Source organism: Danio rerio, chromosome 15 (genome assembly GCF_049306965.1).
Source record: "Danio rerio strain Tuebingen ecotype United States chromosome 15, GRCz12tu, whole genome shotgun sequence".
Classification (NCBI taxonomy): Eukaryota; Metazoa; Chordata; class Actinopteri; order Cypriniformes; family Danionidae; genus Danio; species Danio rerio.
Window position 1 is genome coordinate 11,629,101 of NC_133190.1, and position 24,975 is coordinate 11,654,075.

The 24,975-nt window shown below is 34.8% G+C and overlaps 1 protein-coding gene and 1 long non-coding RNA gene across 32 annotated transcripts in view; one reads left to right on the top strand and one right to left on the bottom strand.

Moving 5' to 3' along the window:
* Window positions 1–24,975, bottom strand: part of tenm4 (teneurin transmembrane protein 4) — a 463,933-nt gene that overhangs the window by 403,843 nt on the left and 35,115 nt on the right.
* Window positions 21,300–23,604, top strand: LOC141377774 (uncharacterized). The gene is made up of 2 exons (XR_012390640.1): window positions 21,300–22,755; window positions 22,819–23,604. It is a non-coding gene; the product is annotated as an uncharacterized lncRNA (long non-coding RNA).

A 24,975-nucleotide genomic window follows, 5' to 3' on the forward strand; every position in this document is an offset into this window, starting at 1 on the left:
TAATTAAACGCGGTGCATTTTCACACAATGTAAATACATAAAAAACGCTCTGCGTTTTCACACAATGTAAACAAATTTTAAAAATGCACTTAATTTTCACATTATTTAAACAAATTAATAAAATGTGCTGCATTTTTACAGAGTCTAAAATTAATAAAATGTGCTGCATTTTCACACAATGTAAACAAATTAATTAAATGTGCTACATTTTCATACAACGTAAACAAATTAATAAATGGCACTGCATTTTCACACAATGTAAATAAATAAATAAAACGCACAACATTTTCAAACAATGTAAACAAACTATTAAAACTTGCTGCACTTTCACACAATGTAAACTAAATAACCACAACCTAAAGCAAGGTCCACCATGGTTCTCCTTAAAACATTTGCGTTGTATTCTGTACTATTTGTAAGTGTTGTTATTAAATGCAGTGTGCTTTTGTAAATTGTTTGCGTTGTAGGAAAATGCAGGACATTTTACAAAATCTGTTTGGATTGTCAGCGTGTGTCCTAACAAACGGATGAAGACCTTTTCTCAATTTATTGGTGCTTTTATATATATATATATATATATATATATATATATATATATATATATATATATATATATATATATATATATATAATTGCATGTTTTTTTTTTTTAATTATAGTACATTAAGCTCTCTAGGCCACTGTAATTTCTATTTCTATTGTATCACTATGTAAACAATATGCAAAGCCAAAAAAATGCACAAAAGTACATTCAATTCTGAAACATGGCAATATACACAAATTACATGAAGCATATGTCATATTGTAGAAGTTCCTATTTGAATTTCACATATATAAAATATATGCCATAGATGCAACATATATTTTAAAATGACCATTTACTTACATTGGAGTCACAAATATGTTATACACACACACACATATACATATATAGACAAACATACATAACATAATATAATAAAAACATAACATACATAATAGGACAAACATAAACACAAATATAAAATTAAAGCTAATCTATCCGAACATGCATTTACACATTTGATATTACATTGGTTGATAAAACTATTTTGACATATATATTTTATATTATATTACAAGTATAATCCAAATATCAACTAGTATGTCATATATGTTATTTGCACATATCTCCATATTTTAGATTTCCATATGGGTTGGCTTGCAAACACTCAAAACTGTGGAGGCACAAAAACAAAAATTGCTGGCAAACAAGTATAGACTCCTCATTTAAGAACTGCAAATATTAACAAATGCAAACCAATGTGGTGACTTCCTGGTTTAAAGAGAGATTTTTTGACAAAGTGATTTTTTTTTTTTCTGTTGCCAGTACCCAAGCAAAAGGCAAACATCAATGATTGCCAAACATCAATGGAACTGCAAAAGCACACACACACACAAAACTAAAGTTTTCTGCAGCTTATCAAATGAACAGCATTGCCCTGGCAACCACCAACCACAACAGCATTAAAGCAGCATTTTTAAAACACCAAACTGTCCATGCAATAATGAGAGACATTTAATGTTGTAGCCAATCACATTTTCTCACCTTGCAAAGTGACAAATCACATGTTTCAATAGGCATTGCCCTAGTAACTACAAAGCAACGCACTGAAACTACGCCAAACACCTTAGTACTGTAACAGCAAAACCCATGTCTTGGCTACAGTTTAAAAACCTTTCAAAATAACTCCTGCAATAATAACTACACAGCAACACCTTGGAAACCAGCAGCATGTTTGGAACACAAAACTGTCCATCTACCCTGCTAAAAAAAAAAAAAACAGCTTAAACCAACCTTATCTGGTTGGCTGGTTTTAGATGATCGACCAGCCTGGTTTTAGCGGGGTTTTGGCCATTTCCAGGTTGGTTTTCAGGTCATCTCCTAGCCTGACCAGCTAAGTCCAGGCTAGAAATGGCTGAAAATCAGCCTGTAAATTATTTTTCAGTAGGGTAATAATGAAAAACCAAAATATCAACTTAATATAGCAATCAAAAACTACTCCAAACACCTTAAAAAATGTGTACGAACACCTTGGCAACTAGCAAAGCACATTAGCATTGTGATGGCAAATCGATTGTAAAGATACTTTTTGATCAATAGGCAATGCCTTGGCAACCATCCAAAAAACAATCAAAGTAACTGCAAAACCAACTACATAGCAACACATGGAAGCATCTTTGAAACACAAAACTGTCCATCCAATATTGACAAACCAAAATAACAGCTTAACCTACAGTAGCAACCAAAAACTACTCCAAATCCTTAACAACTGTATACTGTACTAACACCTTAGAAACTAGCCAAACACAATAGCTCTGCCCTGGCAACCATACATGCAAAAATATATTCTGAACATCATACAGAAGCAACACCTTGGCAACCACCAAAAAAAACCCACCCTGGTATAGTGTAGCAAAACTGCTTCCAGTATTGATAGCCTTGTTTTTCAATGCCCTAGCAACCACATGGTATAGCATAAACATTTACTCTGAGCATCTTATTGCTCCATGCCATTGCCAATGAGTGTTATATAAATTCCCATCCAACTTTTGATCCAAGTATGAAACTTTCATCCATGTTCTACTATATTTAGCATATATGTTGGAAAAAAAAAAAAACATGTTGAAAAAACTCTTGTTTGATCAGTGTAGCAGTAGCATACACTGTACATGACAGGAATGGCTGTCTATCAAGATGACTGACATTACTATCATCCATGCTTGCCCTGTGCCGACAAACACCAGCACTGACCCCAAAAACATAACAAGATCCCAGCAGACCACGTATTTGTCACATCATCAAGGTTCAACAATAAAAATCAATATTCCGCCTACATACAGTACGTGCGTTTTCAATAAAAAAAAAAAGCCCTGGCACATTAAGCAATGAAATGTCGGCGCCCATTTGCACAGGACTATGAATGTGTGGTAATTAAAGAAATGCTATGTGGAGAGCAGATGCATTTGTTCACATCTCCACAGACGACATTAACTGAGTCAGCTTCAGAGAGAAACGAAACTCTACTCCCACAGAGAGCATAGACAAATGCATGCTTTATTTCTACTCTTCTAGCCTGTGTCTGTAATAATAGTTAATGCACAAGGTCACAGCAGAAAAATCAGATAAATCACTGGTGTGGCCTTCTGAGATGCATTATAATTTGCTTTACGTCGTGGCTCTATTATAAAAACTAGCCTTGCTATCAACCGCCCGCATACTATAGGTAGTTTGCCAAACAAAACAGAAAATCATAAGTGATTAATTTTAAACACTTTGGATATGCAGCTGGGATATTAATGCTCACTTTTTAGGAGGAATATGACTGCTTATTGCGACTCGGTTAACGCAGTGTGTTCTGAACATTGCACTGTGAGTAAATTAAAAAAGAAATGGTTTGATGTAAAGGTGCAGGTTAAAAGGAGAACAGCGGCGCACCATCAAAATGTGGACCGAACAGGCAGAAGAAAAGGGGATGCTGAACTAACACCCTTTATGGAGAGAGAACTGCATCAATTGTGGCCAACACTTTACTGTTTGGAGTAGTATCCGTGTCTGTGGAAGACACAGATGAACAGTATTAGAGAAACACTTTGTTAGGGCAGTATAGCAGCCCCCCTCTACTCTTATCAAGGCAGCGCCACCGGAATTTCAGCTGCCCAATCGCCCGCTGACCGAGTGCGAGAAAGGGCATCATTGTATCTGCGCTCTTGGTTAGTTTTGTGGGTTGTTAAGGGGGGTTAACAGCCACGTCTTTAATGGATAACCGCGGTCTCCTGATAATAATTCCGCTCAATAAAATAAAATAAACTTAGCTGGAATAATATCTTCAAATACATCACTCACCAAGAAGCCACCCATCACGCGTTTGAGAGGATGAATGAATCATAGGGTTGACCGAGGCCACCTTTGCAACAACATTGTATACATTTTTAACTACTTTTATATGTTCTAAATCATATAATTGGTTAATAATTTTTAAATCTCAATTAACCCATTTTATCAATTATAAGTTAATATCATTTTTTTCACATGTGTTGGTGCAATAGTGTGCAAATTAACAAATTAATTAATTGCCTCTAGGAGTCGCCAATGTAAATAAAATTAACACACACAGGAAATACACGTACGCTAGACATGAAGTTATAACGGACCAACGCACATTCTAATGTTATTTTATCGTTAGTAACTCCAAACGTGAGCATGAAACCTGGCGTATGCAAGTTTTTTCTGCGTACACAGAGTTGATACATGAGGCCCCTGATTACCCTAAGACAAAATAAAGTAAAATCATCATGTTTACACAAAATAAGTTTAATCTAATTACTCACTTCTCGGAATATAAGAAATTAATTTACAAGCTTACAGTTATCTATCATTAGCATGTTTGCTTAAAATTAATCAATTAAATTGATTGTTTGTCTATTTTAATTGTTTAAAACAACAGAGGAGCCATGACAAAGCCTTGAGGCACTCAATTTCCATCCTATGCCCTAAAATATAAGAAAACAACAAATTAATTGCAAATGAATATCCTACTAAGGCCCGTTTCCTGGTTCGTTTGAGAAGTGTGAGTGCTCTGAATCAGGCTCAGGCATGGTTCACTTGGCCGGCCCTGGCCAGGTTGGAAGAGATGTGCCTACGTGCTGTTCACTTGGCCTTTGGCACGGTACACTTGTGTGTGAGTGCAAAACGTGCCTAAGCCCAAAACTGAAAGCGAGACGTGACTTTTAAGGGACTGTTTCATGAGGATTTATTAATCATTCTTACTGTTCAATGAACGCAAACTGTCGTAGATCATTTAAGACGCAAACCCCTCACTGCACGACAGCTGCGCACCTTTAGCAAACTTCCTAATTCCTGCAGCACAATGACTTTATGATTGTTTATGAAGGTCAAAAGTGGCTGATCTGTTCAGCAAAATATTTTGACTGCGTGTCACTGCATATCAAACAACTTCAACGATATAACTAAACAAATCTCCAATGTGTTGAGCGAGAGCGCTTACTGAACAGCGCAGCATCGATGACGTAAGCGTGCCCGGGCCCGAATGTGAGTGCAGGCCGTCGGGGGAGACAGGAGGGGAGACAAGCGTGCTTCGGCCCGGTTCAAGGCAACTGTACATACGGTGAGTAGGCCCAAGACTAACATCAGTAGCATATTCTGAGACTGCATTACTATTAAAACATATCTGACTTAATAATGAGCAATCTAATATGGGAACATAGTTTTGCTGTGTGTGTGTGTGTGTGTGTGTGTATATAAGACTGCTCCATGATGGGTATTTCATTTAGTAATAATATTATTATTACATTACATAACATTAAAATAATAATAGTACATTTAATTATATATTTAATAATATTTACTTATGTTAAAAAGTGTATTTGTAGCTCTCACATACAAAATATGGTAGAAAACAATGTTATATATGGGTATAATTTATACTAATAGTTATTTATTGGGGGGCTCTAGATTTCCTGGGGTGTTAAGTGGCTGCTTATCTCACTTATTGGTTAAATCAGCCCCTGCCCTAACCCAAGACTCTACTTATAATGTAATTAGAATTAGCCGGTATGTAGATGCAATGTAATGTAAATTCAACAAATGTGTTAAAGAGACTATCAAAATAAAGTGATATCAACATAGTTTTGCAATTTTCCTTATGGAACAACCTTTGTTTGAAAATGCATCTAAAATGCTGGCATATGCAGCTTATGTCGGCAGTCTCACAAAAATATGATGCTTGTTTGGCAGAAAACGTCAGCACTAGTCTTGACCACAGCTGTATTGAAACCATACGTTTGTACTGTGATTTTGTTGTTGTTGTCACCTTTTAAAATGAGATGCTGCATGTAAATGCTGATGTGAATGTCAGATGACTTAAAAAAAAAAAAAAAAAAACATTAAAAAAATGTGTAGGCAAGCACGTCAAACTGCTTAGCCATATAAAATGAATGTGTCTTACAGCTTACTGCAATGACAGTCAACACATGGTGCACAAAATTTATTTTTCATGCATATGATGAGAAAATTAACTGCCTCTCATTGTTTGATATATAGCTTCTAACAAATATGTTTTTATATATATATATATATATATATATATATATATATATATATATATATATATATATATATATATATATATATATATAATTTCATTTAAATGTTTTACTTTCATATGATGCACAAAAAATCCTGTGTGTTTTACATTCATATCAAACAGTATCGTCTTTTCAAAATCAAGCATATGTTTAATGTTAACCATCAACCTCTAGTGGTTAAAAATAATGCAAGACAACTTGTACTTTATTATTTTCTTAAGAACTAAGCCATTTTCCTACCCTGTTTCCTACCATGTTACTCTGACTTTAGCCATTTTCCTGCCCTGTTAATGTAACAAATTCCTGAATGTGTCTATTTAAAAAATAAAACCCAGCTCTGTGTAAAATATGCAATAAATCTTGTAACAGAAAAATAAATGTCAAATGAAATCAAAGTATCATCATTAAGGCTGTAGAAAGAGGCTGAAAATGTAACAAATTTGTGGACAAAATGCAGGACAGTTAAAATGACAGTTTGGTCATTAAAATGAAACCGACCATTTTATCACTAAAATGAACTGCATGCCAACTCAGTTCGAATCTTTTAATTTGTTGATACAGTCAAGAAGCTTCCTAAACCCCTCTCCATTAATTCAAATTTTGCATAATTTCATTAAAAACGCCTCATTTGTTTTCCCTATGATGCATGACACATTTAATTGATAAGCTGTATCTCATTTGTTTGTGTCTGACATTAATTTCCAATACCCAGAGCTGTTCATGTGGTTCAAGTGTGAGGATATATAATAAAGATCATTCCTAACCACAAAGCAGACAGCAGACTGCATGCTTCATATTAAAGACCTGTGTCGGTACACGACTGAAAGAAAAGGTCATGTGAGGGATACAGTGCATCTGAGAGGACAGTCGTGAAGTGAAAGCTAAAACACCTTAAGGCATTTTTCGCTTCCATTTGCCATTAAGAGCAGCCAAGAGCAGTTGAAAAGGCAGTGTGAGTGTTTACTATTAGAAACATTACTGCAGATTTTCACCTTTCAGACCCTAGAGAGCATTGCTCAACACATCTGATGTTTGTAGGCATTAAAATGGTCATTCATTAAGGTGATTTGTTTCAAGCAATTTGCTTTTCATAAACGTTTCTTATGTCTACTGTAAAGAAAAAAATAATAATTATATATATATATATATATATATATATATATATATGTGTGTGTGTGTGTGTGTGTGTGTGTGTGTGTGTGTGTGTGTGTGTGTGTGTGTGTGTGTGTATGTGTGTGTGTATGTGTGTGTGTGTGCTTTTCTATTCTTTTTTAGGGCAATTTAAAATTAAATTTTTTTGGCATTTCAACAATTTATGAATATTTTATTCTAATATAGATCTTCTGTTTTCTTAAAATGAGTTTTTTTTTTTTATTTCAGTTGCATTTATACATACACAAGACTTCAAGGTATTATCAATAACTGCACTCTGGAGGTTTTTAAAGCAAGATATTTCCCAGGGTTTCTGCTGGTTTCTTTAAGTCAAATTTAAGAATTTAATAACCATTGACCATTGAACTCTCAGACTTATACAGGGGTAAACACTAAGGATTTAAAAAAAAAAATTCTAATGGACAGGTTAACTCTGTAAATAGTTTTTGTATTAATGGAAGATTTTTTTAAAGAGATGTCTTTCCCTGGATGCAATTTGGAGAATTTGCTTTAAAAATATCTAAAAGCTGTTGTAAATTTTATCTTTTTGCGATAAAAAACTTAAATATATGAATAAAAAAAAAGTTTTGAGATAAATTATTGGTGATTAGGGGGTGGCAAGGTGGATCAGCGGTTAGCAGCTGGTTCGAGCCCTGTCTGGGCATTTCTGTGTGGATATTGCATGTTTTGTCATGTTGGCGTGGGTTTCCTTCAGGTATTCTGGTTTCCCCCAGTCCAAACACATACAGTATAACCTGTGCACATTATACATGGTACATATGGGGAATGTATTTAAATTACATATTAAAATGTATACATTTTAAGTGTTTTAGGGGATATTTATTTAGTGACGATTTTAGAGGTTACTGTAGGTCAAATTATACAAATTATGTGTCTAACTTTCTTTTTTTAGGCTACATGCAGATTTAAACACCTATTTCACAAGAAATGTGTTTTGTGGATACTTAAGATGTCTATTGGTGCTCTAGAACTGCCAGTTTCAGACTGTTGAATGACATTTTTCCTAGCATTGATTAGCTTGATGGTAGAAAGAAAATTATGAATGGTAGAAAGAAAATTAGAAAGAAAGAAAGAGCTTCATTGTGGGGTATGTTCACACATACGAGGAATTTGTTTTCATGACAGAGCTTCTACAGTGCAACATACAGTAATTACAGAGACAGGACAAAAAACAGATAATAAATATTTAAAAAAAATAAGAAGTAGTGAATGCAAATATAGAAATTGACAAGTGTATGTATATGTATATTACTATATACAGAATTATATGTGCAGCTGTTATGTACAAATTGACATGTAAAGTTATATGAACCATTATAGGCCAATGTATATCATACATAAATAATTATTAATATTTCAGATATAAATCAGAGAAAGCTATTTCTTTCTATTAAAGGGCTGACCCCCCTACATCTTGTTTTGTTTTTGTTGGCCTTCAGGGGCCGTCAAGCATTAATTATAGGGGTCAATACCTCCAAACCCTCTTGTGATTTGCACCCTGGGTATAAGTGAATTTAATAAAATACATAAATCAATAAAAAAATGGCTGTAATATATGAGTGTGTGTGTGTGTGTGTGTGTGGGGGGGTGTGTGTGTGTGTAAATAAGAGTGTGGATGTTTCCCGGTACTGGGTTGCGGCTGAAAGGGCACTGCATAAAACATATAGTAGAATAGTTGGTGGTTCATTCTACTGTGGTGACCCCTGATAAATAAGGCAGAAGAAATGAATGAATGAATATTGGTGATTGGGTGTCAGTCCAAGAGGGTAGCTTTACTTGGACATAGGAAAAGCAAGACCTGTTTAAAACAATTTAAGAACTACAAACCTTTTAAGTAATTTTAAGACTTTTAAAGGCCTAAAAATTAGTTTTTGAAATGTTAGATTTTTTTAAGACACCCTGCATATACTTAACTTTTTATTCTACAAAAAAAGTGAAAATGTATTTAGTTTCTAGCTGTTTGTAATATCATCCAAAATAAAGGTGATAAAAAGAGATTCTAAAAATGTCCACTGTAAAAACCTGAACCGGACTTCCAAAAATCTAATTATTTGAGCTAGAAATGCACAAAAAATCCATATTTGCATATAGAATACATTACTTTTTGGAAAACAAACAATAACACAAAACTGGGCAAGTATGCTGGTGACTTTATTTATTTATTTATTTTTTCTTTTTACCAAACCTATTAACTTGGAACTGTTAAGTTGACTTCACTTTTATAATCATGCACATAATACATAATTTAATTATCTAATTTAAAAGCAACAGGTTTACTAACTTTAAATAAAGTCAACTAATGATTTAAAATCATTGAGTTTGCTCACTTTTTTAAAGTAAAGTCAGCTAATTGCTTTTCGAAATGTATTCTTGAGAGTTAAGACTTACACAAAACCACTAGCCTAAACACCAGTGTGTAACTCGTGCTCTTTTTGTGCCAGAGGCTTTAAATCAGCTATCAGACTTACATTCCCAGACACTATCAGATGATGGAACAAGCAAAAAAGTTCTCCTAGAAAGATTATGTGAATAACCTACACCATAAAACAGCCATTAGAAAGTTGTGAGTGTTCTGGACAGCCTCAAGGCACAACCTGTCTTACTGATCCAAACTGAAAAAGCGCTGAAAATACTGCATGTTACTTCAGATTTAGATTTGCTAATTCTAGCCATGTCGAAAAGGGCAATTCTTGCCTACGGATACTGCCAGATTGTATTAAATCAAACACACTGACTAAAGCAAAACAATGGATAATCCATTTTATTACAATAATGTTCCAGATTCCGATTTAATTAGATCTTCCTACAGTGAGATTCACACAAAACCTAAAGAGAAAAACAGGGAGGGGGAATAATTGCAGGCACTGTGCTCAATTTTTGTAAATATTTATTCTAAAATGTTTAGAATATACGTAAAAATGAAAAGATGATTTTTAAAAAATCTTTGTGGAAGTCAAAGAACTAGAATCGGAGATTTTATTTTCAACCCCCAAATTATTCAACCCTGTTAGTAAATTCTTGAAGTTACCTGCTTATTATATTGCTTATACATTAAAAAAAAAAAAAATAAATAATAAAAAATTAAATAAAAAACCCTTAAAGGTCAAGCAAAACTTTATTATGATATATAATTTTAAATTCACATTTACACCACATTTTACTATGGAGCTAATAATATTCCAAAATAATCAGAATTTGAATTGTGTTAATTTGAACTATTGACAATTGTAATTTAATAAATCTGAATATTTATGTGCCGTTAATTATTTTTTTTTATATGAATTTCTTACATTGAATTTGAATTTTAGAACTTGCTTATAAAACATCTGAAATGTACATTTACACACACGCATATATATATATATATATATATATATATATATATATATATATATATATATATATATATATATATATATATATATATATATATATATATATATTACTTCTAACCCCATGAGCATTTTATTCAACCAATAAAATGCTGATAATCAACCTCACTAAACATCCTTTAACTGTTTTTTTTTACCTCTCAGCCATATTAAAATTAGTTTAAAAAGATAAATAAATAAATTCAAAAGAGCTTGCCACCAATTTGCCATAACATAATTAGTTAGGAATTGGAATGAAAGTGTGTTGGTATCTGTGTTCTTCAACTTCAGATTTAATTAAACGGTTAAAAAAATAATAAAAGATAAAAGAAAGACTATTACACAGTCCAAGACATCTGAGGTAGAAAAAAAGAAGAAAAAAAAAAAACACTATTTCAAGAAGGTTACTGTCTCCAAACAAGATAAAATGAAAGTATATTAAATATTAACTTACTGTGCAACAACACAGGAGACAGGAACCATTCTCTAATATGTAACTTTGTAATTCCTATAGCAACCCAGAGATTTGTCTGAAGTAGTACTATTTGGCTCATAAACTCACTGTAGGTCAGAAACTACATTAAATTATTTGTTCTGCTTTTGAAGCTCTGCCAACCTTTCCCTGTGCTTAATTTGCGAGGACACAAAAGTATACCCTCCATGCAAAGTGCCTAATATAATTACCAATTTCTGGCGTCGCTTCATCAGCTTAATGCTCGGTGACCTTTATTTCTGGATTATGCAATAAAATCACATTCTCCTTCCTTAGAAGAGTCTGGCACATGGCGCTGTAGGTGGGCGGCAGGTCATGAGCCCAGAGACGAAGACTGGAACTGACATACACCGTTTCATCAGATCCGCAGGAAGACGATGCGTTTCAACAGGAAAGATTCGGATCAGGAACTCCAGCAGAGAAGGTTTTAGTCTGCACGGAGCTGCAGGCCTTGGGCTCTTCAATAGGACAACTCACTTATGACTCACAAACTCCGGCGTTTTCACAACAACAGTGCAAACATGAGCGATACACTAATGAGAACTCAACATCACGACGCACTTCACCTTTAGAGCAGAACTGAACTTAGCGCCCTGCTATTTCTGATATAACCTTTTATGTATTATGTAATATAGCTGTGTGAGAATGTAAAAGGTCTGCGCAATTTCAAAGAATTAGAGTTTTTTTTCTCCCAAAAGAAGCAGCGATTCTGAACTGCCTGAAAGGAGTCATCCATAATTCCAGGTTTTAAGACCTAGCAAATCTGCATAATGCTAGTCTGTGGTTGTCATTGCCTGACTGTACAGTAAATAACACTGCAGTTGTAGCTGAGGCCTGGAAGATTTTGGTTTATGTTGTCCGCATGTTGAGAATATGCTGTTTTCTGTGGCGAGAGAGTAAAGCCATTTGGATGCACTTAAAGAGGACTAGTGCATGAATTGATTTGGTGAAACAATTACAATTGATTTGCCATTGTTTAAAATGTGCAAAAAAAAGAGATGAAGTTCTGATTTTGTTATTATCATTTTTTATTATCATTTCCTCTAAAAACAACTTCGGGGACATTGTGTGATGTTCGGAATTTTTTTAATATTTTTTGCAGCAGATCAAAGCAAGTTGCTCTCTGTGAGTTACCCAAACCAGTAGAGTCAGTAAAAGCAGAATGATTGCGATGTGACATCTTTCTATTTTGTTATCTTGGCTTTCTAAAAGCTTTGCATACAGCAGCAGCTTGATGACACAAGTGTGCTGGGGTTCAGGAGGAAAAAAGATGGTGTGAACACAAACCAGCAAATAAGGTGTCAAGGGAGGTCATTCAAACTTTGGTTCAGACCAGGCAATAGAACCAAATGTGAAAGCACCCTTAGTTTCTGACATGCATTATAAGCATACTTGTTCACCCTTCCATTTTTCCTGGGTTTCTGCCGTATTTTACAACTGTATTCCGGTATCATCCTGTAAAGGAATTTTCCCTTATTTCTTCTGTATCTTTCTACAAAGGGTGGGAATAAACATCGAAGAGTAGTTTCTCCCTATACCCCAAACCCATATTGCCAGACCTTGATCTTAAATGTGAATCTGTTCTATGCTTTTATTTTATTTAGGCAAGAAAACACTTTGAAATAAATATAAAACGGCAGCAATTCCTTGCTTCCCATTACAATCAGCACTCGAAGTCCAAAACGCAAGTCAGGTAATTAAACAGGAGCCCAGCATTCTGCTCAGTGTGACTTTGTCCAGAATATTTTGAGTTATATGATGTATCTTCATGTGCTTATCATAACATATGTATATATAGATAAATTGATACATTTTTTATTTTTTATATTTTTTAATAGGTCCCTTGTTGTTATTACATCACATTCATAATATTGCATCAGGTGGTGGGTTTCTTTAACCCCTGTCCTGAGCGCCATGTTAAACATTTTTTGAAGCAAAGACGCATTCGGTGTGAATAAGCCCTTAGAGTAGTGTCATCTAACCAACCAGAGGAGATCTGATCAGTTTAACCAATCAGTGAAGTGAAAGTTGGTCAATCAGATGGATTTAGACAAACTAGATAACAAAACCACTGATTTCACACAATGTGGGAAAAGAGATGACTTTTTGTAAACTTTAATGAAAGATTTTGATCCACTTAATAATTTGACTGCTGTATATACAGTATACACTACCTGACAAAAGTATTGTTATCTATCCATGTTTTAGGAACAACAAATAATAGCTTGACTTCTAGTTGACCATTTGGTATCAGAAGTGACTGATATGAAAGGCAGAGGCCTCTAGATTATGTATATTTTCCCTAAATAAAATATCAAGCCTTGATTTTGAATGATTTAATTAGGACAGTAAGGTCTGTCAGTGCTCAACTAAAAGTCATGCTCAATAGTGTTCATGTCTGGTGACTGGGCTGGCCAATCCTGGAGCACCTTGACCTTCTTTGTTTTCAGGAACTTTGATGTGGGGGCTGAAGTATGAGAAGGAGAGCTATCCTGCTGAAGAAGTTGCCCTCTCCTGTGATTTGTAATGCAATGGGCAGCACAAATATCTTGATACCTCAGGCTGTTGATGTTACCATCCACTCAGCAGATCTATTGCACACCCCCATACTGAATGTTACCTCAAATTATGATTTTTCCTTCACCAAACTTTGAGATTCTTGGGTCCATACAGGTTTCAATAGGCCTTCTGAAGTGTTTGTGATGCTGTTTAACAGATCTACCGTTTGCCACTTTTCCAAATGTTCAACTAGAAACCACGTTGCTTTTACAACTGGGATCGACAACAAGACTTTTGTCAGGTAGTGTAGTACATATAATATACCACATACATGCATATGCATACAAATTATTTTGAAACATATTTTGGTCATAAAATGTAAACATAGTATGCAACCACATCTAAACTGACAATTTCTGAAGCGGTACAATGGCTACAATTTAATCAATGTTACTGTTCCACATTTCAAAATAAAATGAACAACCAATAGATACAAGCTATCTGAATCCAATAAGCCATTTCACTTGTAAATTAGTCCGTTTTTCACTAAATCTGCACTTTAACCAAACACACGTACGCCAGTAGCATTTTCACTGCAGTTATCACATTAGTAATTCAGTGTCTTGGTGGGGAGCATAACAGCAAGAGAAAAAAGATGGCTGTACATGTTGTGTATCCTCTCCGGCTTGAGTGCGTTCGGTGAACTGTAAGCAATGAAAACGGACATGCTCCATTCTAATAACAGACAAAGCTTTTACAAACCTTCCCTGATTCTGTTCTTCTGGAACTCTGTCAGATTCAATACTCTCTTCGTGAAGCTAAGCAACATCTACCACACAAGCCTAGCAGAGTGAACGCAAGACAACACATAATTCAGTCTGAAATGCTACTCGTGCTCAGATAAAAAATTAATTACTTATAAAATAGCAACATTAGACACTGATGGACATTAAAAAAATAAATAATAAATACATAAGTAGAATAAAAATATTTGAAGCATGTGTAAAACATTATTGACAGGCACTAAAATTCTCTGAGACTTCTGTGGATCACACAAATCACCAAAATCTAATGTTTGAACTCAAAACCTTTGTGATACAAATGCTAATCCTTCATCAAAAAGTCAGACGACTCCCCACACACAGTTCATTCTTGCACTTACACAAATCAGATATATTCATAACCTGCATTTGTTTCTTTCACAAGCAGCCCTAAATAATATGAAATCTGTCAGGATTGTCAAAGTACCGCAGATGCTATTTTAGCATTTGATGGATCTAACCTGTTCTTTAAACACGAAAAGAGACCCAGATGATTTAAGCATTTTCAATCTCTCTCTGCCGGACGAGAAGCAGGCGAATAATATTTAAGGATGCTTAATATTTTATTTGCAAACACGAACAAGCGCCTGAGGGCTTTAGATAATGTGATTCACTTTCCTGTGAAAACCCGATTTATGTCAAGGTCAGATTGCGAAGTGTTTGAATCCAGTGACACGGCGGTGGCAACGCTCGCAAGCACAAAGCAGCCCGTCACTCAGACGGATCACAAGTGTCACCTCAGATAAATGAAAAATAATATCAAAACACATAGGGGGGAAAGAAAACGAAGAGATATAAGCTCCTCATAAACCTAATATGAAGTGGATGAGGCAGCAGACACCAGAATTACACCTTTATCGCTTTGTATTACAGACGTTTCATCTCTAGCAAATGCACATTTGACACTAGTCTGTGTTGTCTTTGGATGTAGACTCTATATGTACAGTACACCCCACATTTTTGCCACAATACTATTGCTATATATCAGGGGTGTCAAACTCAGTTCCAAAAGGGCCGAAGCCCTGCACAGTTTAGTTCCAACCCTGCTCCAACACACTTACCTGTAGGTTTCAAACAAGCCTGAAGGACTCAATTAGTTTGATCAGGTGTGTTTAATTAGGGTTGGAATTAAACTGTGCAGAGCTGCGGCCCTCTTGGAACCGAGTTTGACACCTGTGCCATATACCAATGAATATGCAGTAAATCTTTAGAAATTGTTTGCAGTATGTCCACTGTAAAAGCCATTAGTTATCTTTGCTTAGTGAGTGAATCCGTTTAGCAAATTATTGAGCAAATGAACTGAATTGAAATGAAACTGAAAAGCAAATGAAATGAATTTTTCCCAGAGATGGGTTGCGGCTGGAAGGGCATCCATTGTGTAAAAAAAAACATGCTGGATAAGTTGGCAGTTATTCTGCTGTGGCAACCCTGGATTTATAAAAGGACTAAGCCGAAAAGAAAATTAACAATTAAATGAATGAAATGAATTGAAAAATTAAGTTAACTCAACAGTTACAACTGTTAATGGATTTACTCTGTATTTTAATTAAACATTTCACCCCACACCCCACATTTTAGCAAACAGGCTCAGTTTACAGCTCCACTAGGGTTACTCTAATAATAATAATAATAATAATAATAATAATAATAATAATACTTTATTAATGATGGACCTTTCTTAATCTCAAAGTGCTACAAGATATCAACAACAAATACAAAATGGAGCCCAAGCCAGAATTAAGCCAGAAAATCCCAGTAACAAGCCAAAAGTCACACCACAATAATCAATTAAAACTAATTACGCAAAATATTACAAATTGCATAAAAGTGACAGTGATAATCACAAATGAATTGCTTTACTACAAAGATGTGTCTTAAAACAATCCAGAGGAATGGCATTCCTGATAGTTGCATTCTTGGTAATGCATTAATTTAGGTGCACAATAAGAAAAAGCCCTACCTCCCGTGGTTTTCAATGTACAGCAAGGCTGATACAAAGTGACTCCACACATAGAACGAAGAGAGCGAAAAGTAGTAGAAAAACTCACCAGATCAAAAATGTAATCTAGAGCTAAATCATGTACTGTAAACAGAGCTTTACCATTTTTTAATCCATTTAGCCAATCTTCAGGTCTGATAGGAGCACTTTAAGCTTAGCTTAGATCAGGGGTTCTCAGCCTTTTTCACTTCGTGGCTGACTTCTTTCTCTGATCAATTTTTGGCCCACCTGTCTGACATTATTTCTGAAATGTTTGTATAAAATGCTCATTTAAACCATTATATATATATATATAAATATATATATATATATATATATATATATATATATATATATATATATATATATATATATATATATATATATATATATATATATATATAACTTCATATTACTTCATGCTGTTTGTGACACGATCATGGGGCTGTTTTTGCGTAGAGTTTAAAGTAATCAATCAGAGAACAGGAGAAAGTGCATTACTTCAATCGTTTTTATGTCATATTAATACAAAAATATATATATAGAATAATATTGAGAGGGAAATTATCTTACAGACCACCAACAGGATCGCTGATGCCCACTAGTGGGCTGCGGCCTATTGGTTGAGAATCCCTGGCATATTTGGTTGAATTGGATTAGGCAATTAGCATCTCGACCAAATTACCAAAAAGTTTCCTATTTAACTCTTACATAGTTATGTTGTATATTAAGACTGATTGAAAATGCAAAGTTGCTTTTTACTTTGCTAATGTGCCTAGGAGCGAAAATGTCATTGTGACGTAATAATCAATAAACTTTGCTGCCATTCCATGACTTCAGCAAGTGCAATGATATTACACCGCACCTGAAAATAGTCCCCAGCTAGGTAACAGTGCTCTGCAATTTTCTACTGTAAACACAGCTTTACCATTTTTTTATTCATTCAGACAAGCACTTTTAGCATAGCTTAGCTTAGCATGCATCGTTGAATCGGATTAGACCATTAGCATGTCACTCAAAATTGACCAAATATTTTTGATGAGTTTCCTATTTAAAGCTTGACTTTTACATAGTTACATTGTATACTAAGATGGATAGAAAATTAAAAGGTGAAATTCTGTTTACTTTCTTTGCCAATGTGGCTATGAAATATAATGCCATTGTGGCGTAATAATCAATGAACTGTGCAGCCATTCCATGACTGCAGCAAGTGCAGTGATATTACACTGCACCTAACAATAGTCCGCAATTGGGTAACTAGGTAACTGTGCTTTGCAATATAAGTTTTCCTGCTTTAATCATGCTATGGCAGCAAAAATGTCTTAGGGAGCTTTCACATCTGTAGTTCGCTTCATTTGGCCCGGACCAAGGGCAATAAATGATACATTGTTGCATTTTCTGCCGTCTTTGGGTCGTTTTCACACCACACTGCTGGCTTTGGTCCGAACCAGTTGAAACGAACCAAAATGCAGTCATCTGACAAAACCCACATCTCTCATTGGGCAGATGTTGTTAAACATATTTCCTAAACTGCCTATTAATTGGTCAGAATTGCTTGGTCAGAATTTTGGTCAGAAAAGCTGGATTAGTCAAAAAGGCATAGTACTTATTGTGGTTGAACCTGTTTAAGTACGGATCATATTCTCACCACAAACGAACCGCTCCAGGGTTACTTTGAAAGGGTACTGAGACCACTTCTTCAAGAAGGTCTCGGTATGCTTATTTGGTCCGCTTTTGGTGTGCACTCGAGTACGATTGCTGCATTCTCACCTGCCCAAACGAACCGGACCAAGAGGGAAAACGAACTCTAGTGCGATTCAATCGAACTAAATGAGGCAGGTGTGAAAGCACCCATAGACGCTAATGGTCTAATCTGATGCACTGATTGGTGCTAAACTAAGCTAAAATTTGTCCCAACAAGACCCAACAAACAGCAGAATGGGTTCAAAAATTTTAAAAATTAAATGTTTAACTCTTTGTGACTTGTAAAAAAGGCCTATTTCCAAAAAACACAAGTGAATGTTCACTAATAGCCTTTTATTGGTCATATTGAAAGGACTTTTAACCTTTCATTGCTTCTCTTGATTTGCAATTTTATTAAAATTATCAAATTTTCAAACAATTGCATGAAATGAAGTCACAACTTAGTTTATCATTCACAATTTTGTAATATGTTTTGCTCATAAATTTGCTTTCTCAAAATAGGTTATAAACTAGTTAAAATAATTTAAGAATATTTTATTAAATTTTGCCATTTTTTCCCCAGGAAAACTGGAAGAAAAATGTGTATGATATAGGTCTATTCACAGTATTAAACTGTTAGATTGGAGCTCAATTTAAATCTGTAATCTATTATCTGAAACCACACGCTCTTTTCTTTTTTCATCACGCATTCACATCTGCACATCTGAATCGTGGCCGTTCGCACCCTGCTATATATTTTTAGCAGCTTGAAATAAAGGAGCGAATATGAATGAATGTGAATGAATATTAATGAATATTAATGACCCCATTACTAACCCCTTTTTGTGCCTGGCATTTTTATTAGTCAATTTTAGGGAAGGTTTCATGGAAATGGATTCTGACACAAATCTACCGACACTTACCCATTCCGTAATTTTTCAGTTCCTGCTGCGCCCCGGGTTTAGGTGTCACATAATGAGTGTCAAAAAGAAAGTGGGTCACAGAGAGCAATACGTTTGATTTCATGTCACTATATTACTTTAGAATTCAGCACAAGATCATTTCTAGCAGTATGATGATATTTGTCAACTGTTGAAATAAAATAACAAAAAATACAAAACTAAATCGACATATTATATTAAATGTAGGACTGTTTATTTGACCCGGTAAGACCTATATCAAAAAATAGGCAGACAACTCTAATTTTCTGCAACTAAGCTGTTTATCAAACCATATAGCAAGATCAAAAACATGTTTTTCATATATCACAATATTTATTTTGGATCAAACTTGATACATCAGGCATTTGTGGAATTTTTTGCTCACAACAATGTAATTTTAATTACAAAAAAATTATTTTGACAACAGAGAACACTTCAGGCACTTATTTTCCTTGTTTTTACCCGTTACCCGATATACCTGTTGTAGATCAAATCATATACAACAGTTTTTTAAACCAAGTATCAGTTGAATATTATAAAGATCCTAGAAACGTGTGTATCAAATATGATATGTGCAGCTTATTTTCTATCCAATTATCATAAGGTATAAATATTTTTTTTAAGAAAAATACAGTACAAATCACTAATAATGTGATTTATATTTAATAATTTAGTTTCTTCAGAATTTAAAATATCAGTTTTCTTTTGAAAATATTCCAATATAGATATGCAAACCTAAAGTTTACAGCACATCCTTCATAACTCATTAAAATATAGTGAATTAATTCCTGAGAAATGTTTATTAGTTTATGCTGCTAAATAGATTTACTAAAATACTTTGTTTCAAGAGTTTTTGGTTGATAAAAAGCCTGAAAAGACAAATCAATAAAAAAGAGCAAAATTTTAAATGTTTTTGCCATCACTTTAGTGATCATTGCTGGATTAAAATATATATTTACATTGCAAACTAGTCAAGTGTATTTGGGGGGAAAAAATAAATAAATCAATAAATAAATAAACAAATAGACGTGTAATTAATTAATAAATAAACAAGTAATGATACTAATACTACTATTACTATAATAATAATAATAATAATACCACTTTTAAATTTCCAGTTTCTTCTGAATTTACAAATGTATAGCTATTTGCGTTTGAGTAAAATGTATAATTTAGTTTTATTCTGTAAATAAATAATACTTTCATGTTTTGCTATAAGTGACAACTGGTCAAAATGATCAGAGCTATAAATAATACCATTTTACTAAAACACATGCCTAATAAACTGAATTGAATTCATTTCTTTCCATTGCTGTGTAGCCCTAAACTATTATAAACTGTATTAAACTTGCTTACTCAAGGTCAGATTATCTGATATTTAAGGAGTCTGTCTGACCTTGAAACTGCAGGTGCCTGTAGAACAAACAAAAAAATAAAGATGACTTGTACCCTAAGGTTATAAGCAGTCAACAGACCTTAGCAAAAGCACCCGTAAATGCCTTCATGTTCAGAAATTGGCAAATCAGCAGAGAAATTTGTTTCGAGTTTGTTCAATTCAGAGTACTGAGGTTAATTAATAGTATCATTAAATAATCTCCTCCGGTCAATGGCTGCCAGCTAACTGGTTTTTTTACATGGTAATTATACATGTTGAACACGAATAGGTGCCATTTAATTTGTTCTGTTGACTTAAGAGTCAATTGCATTGAGCAGAGTGAAGGTTATCCCGATCTAATCGTGGTCATACATGCGGTGTTATGTCTACACAGAGAAACGGCAAAAGATCAAGGTTCCACATTGCTCCCTGTCAAATCATATTTCTTGATTTACATAAAAAGAACCAATTTATTTGGTGACCAGTCGAGCAAAACCAGCCTCCTTCTCTGTATCAGTGAAGATGTTGAAGTTAAGGTTAAATATACCGTATTGCAAACAAAAAAATAGCATGTTCTTCCTGCGTTCCCGTGGGTTTCCTCCGGGTGCTCTGGTTTCCCCCACAATCCAAAGACATGCTGCAGGTGAATTAGGTACTAGGCTAAATTGTCCGTAGTGTATGAGTGTGTGAGTGTATGAAGGTGACAGGCCCAGACGACAGGCCGGCCGGAAGGTGTAAAAAAGTCGTTATCATATCGACAAGTCTAAATGGAGGATTTGTTCCAATGAGCCGACCCCGCAACCATACGGGACTAAGGCCAAAAAAGAAGAAGAAGATTTTTAAATATTTATTTAAAAAAAATGAAATGACTTTTTAAAACCACTGGAATAAATTATTATATCAAATTATAAACTACTTTTGAACAGTTATTTTATTGAGTAATTACATTTTAAAATGTTTCAATTTGTACTGCATTTTTGATTAAATAAATGCAGCCTTGGTGAGCACGATAAGCTTATTTTAAAACATTCATGAATCCTGCTGACCCCAAACTTTTGACTGGTAACTCAAGTAACCTCAAGTAACATATTTTAGATTTGCAAAAATGTGGACAGGACCCTTTAGTGGTTTTGACACCAGAAATGTGCAACAAAACGTACCTGCGGAAAGATATTTCACATTTTGCAAAAATGTATTTCCAATGAGACTGGTTTAAGAGCTCCTGCCTTGCCCTGGCAGCAAATCTATGACCAAAAAAAAAAAAAAAGACACTAATTCTCACAAGATCCATTCTATGCATGGAAACACACCAATGCAATCCATATCAAAAAATACATTTTGGGAACGTCTGAATTCATTGAAAGTATCTGTTTTGCTAAAGCATTTAGGCTTAAAAAATACAATATAAACAGGATATAATTAAAAGTACATTGTTATGCGTTTTGGTTATTACCCTTCATGCATTATGTAATTTCAAGTGTTCACACTTAGATGATGATGATAATAAAGCATGTTTGGCATGCTGTCCCGGAAGAGAGCCCTGAGCTCAGAAGATCCTCGAGCCCGGGGCTCTTTCCCGTTTAAAAGGCTAAAGGGGAGTTTGAGCTCAGGTAGATCTCGAGAACTCCCCTGGTTGTTATGGCTAATGATGAGTTAGGAATTGCTATGAGAGATATATAGCTGACTAAGAGCTCATCTATTATGCTAATTTGGATTAGTCAATTAACTTATGTCGCATGTCTTTGAACGTTGGGAGGAAGCCGGAGAAAACACCAAGCGAGCATGGGAAGAACATAAACTCCGTACAGAAACGGCGACTGGCCTGGTAAGAACTTGAACCAGTGACATTCTTGCAGTGAGGCAACAGTGCTAACCACTGGGCTGCCATACCACCCAATAGGAAAAGGGAGGAGGAGTGGGGGTGGAAGAGAGGATTCTTCAAGGCTGAGGTAAGGAACTCTGTTTTTTTTTTATTTATTTTTTTTATAGTGAGTTAGAATTGATCTGATTGGTGAATCATGTGTTAGTTAATGCGGGACCTGCTGTGGTCAATCATAAGCATGTGATCCTCTAAAAATTAAAATAGATAAACCACACACAGTTTTCTGCAATTATGTAAGAAGAAAAGAAGAAAAAATTGAGTTACTGTCTATAAAAAAAAAAATGTTTGTGGACCGAGTTGCCAGTAATCCTTATGCTGGTTTGTAAGAAATTTGGTTTGTATTGGTATCGTATTAGCATTTTTGAATGATGCCCAGCAGTAATAAATACTATTTAAAGTAAATAATACAAAAAGTAATAGTACATTTTACATAATATGTTCAAAATAATAACTACATTATTTAACTTTCATTTTAGCTTGCAAAAACATAAAAGACATCTCCGTTTAATGTCAACTTATTGATACTCCACTGCTGAAACAACAGCAGGAGTGCAACAAAATGAAATCCTGAGTTCAGTCCCACACACACCATCTTATTCCTTAATGCCACCGCTCCTCTGAACTTAAGATGTAATCTAAAGTCTAAGGGGAGAACAGAAAGAAAAAAATCCTTCAGCCTTAAAGATTTGTCAACTAATTAACACCTTCCCCTTGAATCTTAAGTGAACGGCTTTACATGGAAGAGGTACGATTTTACACCTTTCCACCCAGGAGTTTATCTTCGCTCCACAGCTGCCGGAGAGACATTAAAACAAAGAGCTCAGAATAGAACAAAACCTTACAGCAGTTCCAGATGAGCTCATCGGTTCACTTCAGTCTCCAAAACCTTCATAATACGCTAGAATGACTCAGTAATGCAGCACAAGCATGCATCCGTATATTGCATGCCTGTATATTGCTGTGTTCAGAAATGTACATCAAGACATAAAATGAAGATCAAATGCAGCGCCTGATGGCTGTAAACAGCGAGCGGCTTATGAGAAGCATGAAGTAACGACAGATCGTTGAGCATAGCGGCGTTATTTGATGGAAAACGCATGCTAATGTTTTTTGCACTGCTGATCCAGCATGGCAGTAAAAATGACTCTTTCAGCACTGGCTCCGCTGTATGAACACAAAACACAAGGAGGAGGCTTGTCGTTTGCACAGTTGACTTACAAGACTGGTCTAATGACAGAACAAGAGGACAAGGAAAAAAACAAGGGCATCAAAACAACACACACAAGTCAACAGAGGTTATTATTAACAAATAGCCTGAGGAATATTTCACAATGGAAATGCATGCATCATTTATTCTCTGTCTAGTCATTCCAAACTCAATTTAATTGGTTATGTTGATGAGGATTTTGTACTGGTCGATCTTTTAAATGCATTTACAATAAACAGAAAATAAAGCATTTAAGCTTTAGAATATAAATTGAGAGACAGGGTACAATAAAAAAATGCCTCTTTATGTTTTTCAGGTAATATGCACATGCACTCACCAGCCACTTTATTGGGCAAACCTGTCAAACCTTGAGGCAGACGGGCAACAGCAGCAGAACACCGGGTGCCAAAAACAGGAAACTGAGGCTACAATTCGCACAGGCACAGATGTTTGGAAAAAAAAAAAATCATTGCCTTTTCTGATAAGTCTCTATTTCTGGGAGTCAGACATTTCTAGGGTCAGAATTTGGCATCAACAGCAGGAAAGCATGGATTCAACCTGCCTTGTAATAACAGTTAAGGTTGTTGATGATGGTGTAATGGTCTGGGGGATATTTTCTTGGCACATTTTGGGTATATTATTACCAATTGAGCATTGTGTTAATGCCACAGCCTATCTAAGTATTTTTGTTGACCATGTTCAACCCTTTATGGATGCATCATACAGTATATACCCTGAACTGATTTGCCAACAATCCCTATGTTAGTTTGTAAGAAATCTGCATAATTTTATAATAATAATTCTTGAAATCTATGGTTTTCATAAGCCATCTGTGAACAGCATATGTTAAATGTACTTGTAGGTGAAACTGAAAGAGCTCAAGGTGTGTTGTTTACTGCATCATGAAAGCAAATCCACTTTGCTGCAATTACAAGCTCAAAATGATTTGGTAAAACCAACTGTTCTTTTTTTATTGTAAAACACATTCTGTTCATATCACTGTGCCTGCAAGTGCTGAGGGACAGACAAAATTTAGATTTGATATTGGACATTTGGTTTCTGACATGCAAGTATTCTACCAATCAATGCAGACTGGATCATCTGACCAATTAGAACACGGCAGAGCCATCTGACCGATTTGAGCTTATAGGCTTTCAAGAGACTAGATCCTTGAACCAACCATTTTAGATGCTGTGAAACCCAAGGCAATACTCCAGTGGAAATTATAAAATATAAAGGGTTTTGACCTTGGATCGATGTTAACCTATTGCAGGAGATCATTTTAGGAATAAAAGGGGCACTTTGAGTTGTTATTCACTGACAATCTCAAAAGCTCTCTTTGGCGTGTGTATAAGAAAAACGAAAATTACCAATTGAAAGCGCATTCACAGTCTTTTCGAAGCTTGAAATAGTCCGTTTCTATTCA